This window comes from Lycium barbarum, chromosome 8, assembly GCF_019175385.1.
Source record: "Lycium barbarum isolate Lr01 chromosome 8, ASM1917538v2, whole genome shotgun sequence".
Lineage (NCBI taxonomy): Eukaryota > Viridiplantae > Streptophyta > Magnoliopsida > Solanales > Solanaceae > Lycium > Lycium barbarum.
This window is the reverse complement of record NC_083344.1, coordinates 113,728,233-113,737,736: the sequence shown is the minus strand read 5'-3', so window position 1 is coordinate 113,737,736 and position 9,504 is coordinate 113,728,233. Positions and strand designations below refer to the sequence as shown.

General features: G+C 34.2%; 1 pseudogene; it reads left to right on the top strand.

Annotated features, from left to right (window-relative positions):
• Positions 1-1,199: 1,199 nt before the first annotated feature.
• On the top strand, positions 1,200-4,991 carry LOC132608155 (pyruvate decarboxylase 1-like; annotated as a pseudogene).
• Positions 4,992-9,504: the final 4,513 nt, after the last annotated feature.

The window sequence follows — 9,504 nt, the reverse complement described above, 5'->3', positions numbered from 1 at the left end:
TTCAAAATAGTCCCTTAACTATGCACTTAACGGTTTTGGTCTTTTAAGTTTGCCATAAGTTAACAAAAATGGTCCCTTAACTGTGAGGGTTGGTTAAAAATAGTCCCTTAAAAAAATCCGCACATTTTTCCTCAAAAATAATCGACCCACGTCCATTGGTTTTCGTAAAAAACAATCAAAATTAAAAGAAAATAAAAAAATAGTGTCCCGTCCATCATTTTTTCGCTTATTTTTAGTAGTGACAACTATTGTAGTTCTACTATTTCTAATTTATTTCTTAAGTCTAGTGTATTTAACTTAGCTGATGGACTCCCTCAATTTTAGACGACAAAGTCTGTCGGTCTTTGTGTTCCGAGACACTATTTTTTTGGCATTATCAAGTTTGTTTGGTTTTTTCCTTGGGTTTTTCCTATAACGAACTGACGTTCGTCGGTTTTGTCCCGAGGTATTTGTTTTTTTCTTTAGTGATGTGTACCTTTAAATGTGAGTTCTCGCTAATTTTTTTCTTTTTTCATAGATTTCGTCAAATCTAACAAATAGAGTTCGATGAATATTTTGTCAGAGACTAAAAGTGTTAACTTTTGGCGAACTTAAAGGACCAAAACAGTTGAGTGCATACTTAAGGGACTATTTTTAACCAACCCTCATAGTTAAGGGACTATTTTTGTTAACTTGTGGTAAACTTAAAGGACCAAAACCGTTAAGTGCATAGTTAAGGGACTATTTTGAACCTACTCTCATAGTTAAGGGGCCATTTATGTCCTTTTCTCAGACAAGTTAGGTTTAGTTCTTGGATAAAAAAACAAATATACCCATTTTACTCTCTGTTGGAAATATATCATTGAGGGTATTTAAGAGAAACAAAAAATAGGTACAGTGCCAACCTATATATATGAAATAGTAGTACACCTAATCAAAATTACTGAAATTTTCTGAGATTTAATTAATGATTAATTGTTCAGGTATCGTATCAGATTAGTACCATAAATTCTCTAAAAATTAATTTTATATCATAGATTTGGTTCATTTCAGTTCATACGCTAAAAGTTCGTTGGTGCAAAACGATTTTTCCTATATCTTACGGTGCATATATTAGACATATAAGCGACACTCTGCTGAGCTTGGGAGTTAAGAACAATGCATGGGAATTTAACTAGAGCACAATCATATTGTGCATAAACATGAATGTTGCATGAAAAATGCCTAGAGCTTTTGCAATAAGCACGGTAATATTTTTCACTGTTGGCCTTGAGCTAAAATAGTCTTGCTTTGAATGTGATGTAGATTTCGAAAAATAAATGTCGTATTGGTTGAATATTGGCAACCAGCCAGTGCAAGATAAGAGGAGGCAAATATTCAGCCTGCCAATTTGGCAATTTGACGCCATATAACTGACAGCTATTTGCAGTTTGCTAGACTAAGTCGATCTCTTAATCAAGAAAGCACTTGAATCAATTTTACAGTTTCGGGATCTGTTTTAAAATAGATATAGAAAAATGGCGAACATGTTAGTTCTTAGTATACTAGACTAAACATGATTTACTACTATTAGTTGAGTTATCTTGTCTAACTTGTTTCTGTTAATTTCTGTTCTAAATCACAAGCTAGGTCTATTGGCTGGGCATCTGCATAAATTAATATTCTACAACTTCTTGTGAATCGCCACAGACGCCAAAGACGTGGGCTGTTTAGCAACACCTAACGCCGTTACAATCCACACCCCAACCATCCCCTTCACCTCTGCGGACTCCACTTTAGGTCGTAATAGAGCAAAATTGATATAAATGTTCGGTATTGAAGACTTGTCGATTGATTGATGAGTATAATATTTTTAGGGAAATTACAGCCAAAGGCCATTCAGCCATCTTGCATACCAAATATGTACACAGTCTAGTTTACTAGATATGCACACAGCTTAGTTTACAAAATATGTACACAATGTATAGATAGTGTATATATTATAATCCTCTGTCCCAATTTATGTGGTGTAGTTCGGATTTCAAGAGTCAAACAAGAAATTTTTTTACCGTGATTTTGTTCGTATGACCTTTAAATGTTTAATTATTGTGACTTATTACTTTTTATGTAGTTTTTAGATATGTAAATTATCTTTCAAAAAACTTAAAAATTATATGTCTGAATTCACGGTCAAAATAAAGAAGTTTGATTCTTGAAATTCAAATACTGCCACATAAATTGGGACTCAGGGAGTACTAAATATACATACGTATACACATAATATACATACCTATACACAACATATACGGTCAAAGTGTATAGGTATTGTATACTTCGACCTTGTTGGTAAAATAGATACCTTAAGGGTACATTAAGTTTCCCATCTTTTCATTTATTATTTTTTGTGTTTTGGGTCTTTAGGCTGTGGTGAATAACTTAGAGGATGCACATGAAATGATCGATACAGCGATATCTACATCGTTGAAAGAGAGTAAGCCAGTTTATATAAGCATAAGCTGTAACTTGCCGGGGATTCCCACCCAACTTTTAACCGTGAACCAGTTCCATTTTGCATCTCTCCCAGGTATATAGTTTTGAGAAAGTCATTATATTTACTTAATATGCTCTGTTTGCTCACGTATGTAGGATTTTTTGTATTAAAACATTTGACTCCGCAAAATGTTTAGGGATGTTAATTTAAGTTTTTATTGGTAGGATAAACATATTAACTTGATTTGTATGTTGTATGGGAGGAAAATATTAAAATAATGAAAAATGTCATATTGGCCAGATTTTGTAAAGGTTTAACCAATTTGTATTCTTGAAAAAGTTGTACAAAAATGGGATGTCATCAAGCATTTGAATATCTTGAAATAAGGCGAGTATCATGTAAGTTGTTTAAATTTTTGTGACATGAGTAACTTCATTAGGGTTGTTGTGTTTTGCAATTAATTGGTTGTCTGGTGACATTGCTGAGACAGGGGATTCTTGGTTCAATTTTCAGAATCTTAAAGTGCCCCAGGGATGCGGGTAAGCTAAAAGATAAGAATGTGAAATGCCAAGTATTTCGTGTGTATTTGCCTTTTGTGTTCGTCATATTGACTTTTGTTATTCTTTGGCTTTCTTTCAGGTATGAGTTCCAAATGCAGTATGAATCTATTGGTTTGTCTGTTGGGGCAACTCTGGGTTATGCACATGCAGCACAAGAAACGAGGGTGATTGCTTTCATTGGTGATGGTAACTTTCAAGCTAGGGGTGACAAATGAGCGGTTTGGGTTAAGTTAAGCTAATCAAGATGGGCTAATGTCCAACCTTACCCAAAATGCATTTGGGTCAGGATGGCCTGAATTAAGTTGGGCTAAACAATGGATTGTAACCTAACTTGCTCAACTCGACCCAATTCTTTACAATATGATCAACTTTTAAACAAAAAAATCAATATTTTAAAAAAAAAAAATTATAAATTTATTTGAAATTTCACGTTTCCTTTTTTTGGTTACACAATACATTTAACTAATTAATTCCTCATTACACTATATCGACAATTTTCTTAAATACTAACACATCAAATGATGGCGGGGTCCGTTAATGCACCTGATATGCATTTAAAAAAGCAGTACTAAGAGATCAAACAATAGCAGCAAAATCAAGACTTTGAAGACTGAATGTTTGTCTTGAGACAGTGCATGAAGCAATAATGGTTTTCCAAAATAAAGTAAATCCCCAAGTAGCAGAGTGAGTTCTTCAAACCAAAAAGAGGAACAAAATGAAATACTAAATACTATCACTAACAAGAAAACAGAAAAGAAAAAAAGTGAGTTGGATTTCGACAAGAACAGTGAGTAAAATCAAATATTATGTAGCAGCAAAATAATTTTTTTTTAAAAAAACCTTAATGTTGGAGTATTACACATTAGACTACAGAAATTTAGAAAAGCTGGAGTAGTTGCTTTCATATACTTTGTTCAAAGTTTTTCCAAATGTATTCATCAACCAATACAGAGAAATGCCATGGAAAGTTAATAATAATAATAATTAAAAAAAAACATATACTTATTACTTAGTAGTTACTAGTAATTACACGGAGGAAGGGACTGAAAGAATGAAAATTTACAAGTATCGGACCAGGGCTAAACATCAGAATAATAGATGGGTCAATTTGGGCTAAAGTATGGGCTGATTTGGGCTGCTCGGGATAAATGAGTTAAGTTGGGCTAGCTCAGACCCCTGAAAACCTGGGCGGGTCAATTGGGCTTGAGCTAAAATTGTCAGTCCTACTTTCACGTAAAAAGATGGGATAATTACACTTTTGGACTGTTCAAAAAATTATTAGTCAGCTAATGTATAGGTTTTGCATTAAGCATAAATAAACATATAATATATGTTAATATACATAATCAGTGTATGTATTTTTGTATATTTGGCTAGCCAGCTGTAAATAATTTCGGCCGACGGGCCAAAATGAAAAAATCCCAAAAAAGATTGTGCTGTGAACTGAATTTAACACAATGAATTGGTTTGTGTTTATCGATTCCATCTGCTCTAATCATTCTGTATGGCAAAATACTCACAGGTGACTGCTCAGGATATATCAACGACGCTAGGATGCGGACAGAGGACTATCATCTTCTTGATAAACAATGGGGGTTATACAATTGAAGTTGAGATCCACGACGAACATTACAATGTGATCAAGAACTGGAATTACACTGGACTAGTCGATGCAATCCACAATGGGGAAGGAAAATGTTGGACAACAAAGGTGAGGAGTTTTGCTGTCCAAGAATGGTCATTGGTTCGACTTATAAGATTTATTCAACAAAAGTAATATTATTTCATAGTCGTTTGCATTCTTGTACTAGATTCAATGTGAAGAGGAGCTTGTGGAAGCAATTGAAACTGCAACTGGAGTGAAGAAAGACTGCTTGTGCTTCATTGAAGTGATTGTCCACAAGGATGACACCAGCAAAGACCTGCTTGAATGGGGTTCCAGAGTCTCAGCGGCTAATAGTCGTCCACCAAATTCTCAGTAAAATTTCTGAATGTTCATAGCAAATATCAGATCACCACATTAACGGTTCTGCAAGTTGACAAGTTCCCACGTTATCTCTCATTTTTAGTTTCTAGTTCGCATCACATGAGAGGGTATTCTGCTAGTGTTGCTTGTTCATAAGATTGCCAATTTTGGGAATGCTGTCTCTTTTCTTTTAACAAAGTTTTTGTTTAACATGATGCCTTCTATGAAGCTTTGCGACCTTGTTATGTGATAATGATCTGGCCATCTGGGTGAACACAAAGTATGACTATATGAGTTCTACTTTGTTATGTTGCTGTGTTACCATATATTCAATTAAACTACATTTCATTGATTTATTAGGATTTGAAACGAACCGAAATCATATTTTTAATCTCATGCAGAATTCAAACCAAATTGTAATCGATCTTAATTGCTCCTTTGTTCCAGTTTATATGACGTTTTACGTTTCTCGAGAGTAAAACGATTGAGACTTAAAGCTAAAATTGATTAGATTATTAATATGTTGATCAGGTTTTGAATCTCAAGAACGAAAAACGCTACATAAATTAGTAGGACAGAGGGAGTATTAAAGTTACTACTCGCATTTGTTTATGGTTTGAAACTATATTTTCCTATCCCTAACGATGTTAGTTTAATTATATTTCACCTTGCTTCCGATTGCTTTGGTTTCACGTAAACTGAACATGTAACCAAATATATATATCCAGAAGCAAATTTATAATTGCTGGACATGTTTTATAACCAAAGAGGCCATGTATATATTGAATGATTTCACTTCAAAATTGCATGTACATCAAATGGATGGATGACAAATTGAGAATTGAGAGAATCTCAGTTTAAAGAAACCCCACAGAAAAAGCTTATGAGAATACATCATAGCGGGGGCATTCATTACCTCTAATGTAAAGTCGTGCATATGGAAGCCTCTTGATGCAATCAGTGACGAAATCAGTAATTTTAATAAGAAAATTCGAGAAATATAAAATTGCTCAAAGAACGAATACATACAGTAAAGTGAATATGTAAATTTGGCTATCAAGAGGATCCAACAATTTATATAAACTAAAGTAACTACTCCGTCCATCCTACTTTAACTGTCACTTTTAGCACTTTTCACTTATTTAAGAAAAATAATAAATACAAAATATAATTTACTAAATTGCCTCTATTTAAAACAATCAATTGCAATATTTGATCTCCTTTTTCATTTTCCCAATTGTTCCAATTTGGTGTACTTTCTCTCTATTTCTCCTTCCTTCCATTTTCCAAGGTTCCATAAAGTGATACCAAAAGAGAAAATTCATTTATTTATTTCGAAAAATAAAAAGTATTAACCAATAAAGAAAATAGTCGTCCACCAAATCCTCAGTAAAATTCCTGAATGTTCATAGGAAATTTCAGATCACTGCGTTACTAATCTGCAAGTTGGCAAGTTCCCACGTTATTTCTCATTTTTAGTTTCTAGTTTTGTATCACATGAGGCTATTCTGCTAGTGTTGCTTGTTCATAGGATTGTCAATTTTGTAACGTTGTCTCTTTCTTTTAACAAAGTTCTTGTTTGACATGATGCCTTCTGTGAAGCTTTGCGACCTTGTTATGTGATAATAATATGGGTAAACAGTAAACACAACAATATGACTATTGACTATATGAGCTCTATTTTGTGGGAGTGTTCCCACAGGAAGTAGGATTAATATTTCATTATATGGTCAATCTTTTGACACTGTCTAAGACATTGTTTTCATTGATAATGCAACTTGGATAGTCTGAGAGCCTGTTCCTTGATCTTTGTATGGATCATCAGTCATCAATTTTTGCATGATCGACTGTTCCTGCCAACGGATTGACACTTCTTTAATAAAAAAAAAAATCCTATCTTATTATGTTGATATGTTAAATTATATTCAATTAAACATCATTTAGTTCATTTATTATGACCTGAAACAAACCGAGATCATAATTTAATCATTTGCAGAACTCAAACCAAACTGTAATCAACCTTAACTATTGAAGTTACTACTCCTAATTGTTTATCGTTTGACACAAATATTTTCCAATCGCTAACAATGCTAGTTTAGTTATATAGTTCGCCTTGGTTCCGATGCTTTTAGTTTTACATAAACTGTTGATGTAACCATTAGATATATATCCAGAAGTAAATTTATAATTGCTGTGTCAAGAACAGAGAAAACACGAGAGAAATTAAAGAATGACTATCTCAATTACTTGATTCTCATACATCAGAATACATTGGTATTTATATACAAGAGAAATAAGAGAGGAAAGGAAGTAAAATATCCTACACTAAATGTAAATCCTACAAAATATTCTTCATAATATTCTACCACTAATGTTATATAATATTTTACACTAAATGTAGAATATCCTTAATAATATTTCATATATTCATAGTATCTCTTCATATTCACCATATCGAGAATATCTTAATGTAGATATTCTACAATCTGTCCATTATGCTAACATCCCCCCTCAAATTGATGCCGGTGGATGAACAAGCATCAATTTGCCTACTAGAAACCGATGACGTTGTCGTGCCATTGATTTTGTAAACACATCAGCTATTTGAAGATCACTTGATACATGATCTACAGCTTCTCTGATAAAATGACAGTCCACTTCAATATGCTTGGTTCTTTCGTGATAAACTAGATTGGTTGCAATCTGAATGACACTTTTGTTGTTAGCATGGAGAGGAGTAGGACTAGATTGAGGAAATCCTATTTCTGCAAGTAAACCACGAAGCCAAATAATCTCGGAACAAGCAGTAGACATTTCTCGATATTCAGCTTCCGTTGAAGATTTTGAAACGCGATCTTGCTTCTTGCTCTTCCAAGATATCAAAGAATCTCCGAGAAACATGCACCATCCCGTGACGGAGCGACGAGTATCTATGCATCCAGCCCAATCAGAATCACTAAACGCTTTAAGCTGAATTGGAGAGCCATTAGGAAAAAATAATCCACGAGTAGATGTTCCTGAGAGATATCGAATGATGTGACGAACAGCCACTAAGTGTAGATGACGTGGAGTCTGCATAAATTGACTGACTTGTTGAACTGCAAAAGAGATATCAGGCCTAGTAATAATAAGATAATTTAGGCTCCCAACTAATTGTCGAAACAAAGTTGGATCAGGAATAAGATCTCCTTCATCACGACGATACTTTACATTCAATTCCAATGGAATATCAACAGAGGGTGATTCTTGAAGACCAACCAAAGCAATCAAATCCTGAGTATATTTGTGCTGGTTTAAGAAAACACCTAAAGAATTATAATGAACTTCCAACCCCAAGAAATATGTAAGAGTACCAAGATCTTTCATATGAAAAAAATCCTTAAGTTGCTGCTGGAGACTAGTGATTAATGAAGAATCAGTTCCTGTGATAATGATGTCATCTACATATACCAAAAGAAGGACACAACCTGTAGATGTTTTCCGAAGAAACAAAGATGAGTCATAATTACTTTGTTCAAAAGAGAATTGAAGCAAAGTAGATTGAAACTTGTCAAACCAAGCTCTGGGAGCTTGTTTTAATCCATACAAAGATCGCTTCAACTTGCAAACATCTGATGTGGGTGATGAAAACAAACCAGGTGGAGGTTTCATATAAATATCTTCTTTCAGATCACCATGGAGAAAAGCATTTTTTACGTCCATTTGATGAAGAGGCCAGTTCTGTGATACAGCAATGGCAATAATAGTTCGCACCGTAGTCATTTTTGCTACTGGTGCAAAAGTCTTCTCATAATCCACACCATACTCTTGTTTGTTACTAAGGACAACCAAGCGAGCTTTGTACCTATCAAGAGTTCCATCAGAATGAAGTTTAATTGAATAAACCCATTTACATCCAATTGGCCAGACATTTGAAGGACATGAAACAATGTCCCATGTGTCATTTTCTTTAAGAGCCAAAAGTTCTTCCTCCATTGCTTTCTGCCAACATTCATGCTTGGAAGCTTGTGAGTAACCAGTTGGAACAGAAATGGTGGATAAAGTAGAGGAAAAATCATACCAATTAGGAGTACTTCGCAGTCTAGTAGACCGTCGAGTAGGCTCAAGAGAAGCAGGCCTTGAAGAAATCTAAGATTCTGGTTGTGGAGCAGTCTCAGGTGGCGGATCACTTTCGGGAGGGGGTAAAGCTGGTCGACGTCGTTCATACACAAATCCAGGTTTGAACCTCTCAGAAGAAGATGATAAATCCTCAAAAGTGAGAAGAATAGGAGAAACAGAAGATGACTCAACATGAGTAGGAAAGAAATACTGATTCTCAAAGAAAACAACATTTCTAGAAATACGACATTTGTTAGAACTTAGATCATAGCAAATAAACCCTTTCTGAGAAGTACTATAACCCATAAAAACACATTTAGTAGACTGAGCAGAAAGTTTATTGCGTTGAGTGTCATACCCCATTTTAACCGGGTTAAATTAGAAGTACGACATATTGGTGATTCCTATTTTTTGTTTATGTTAAGGAGTCG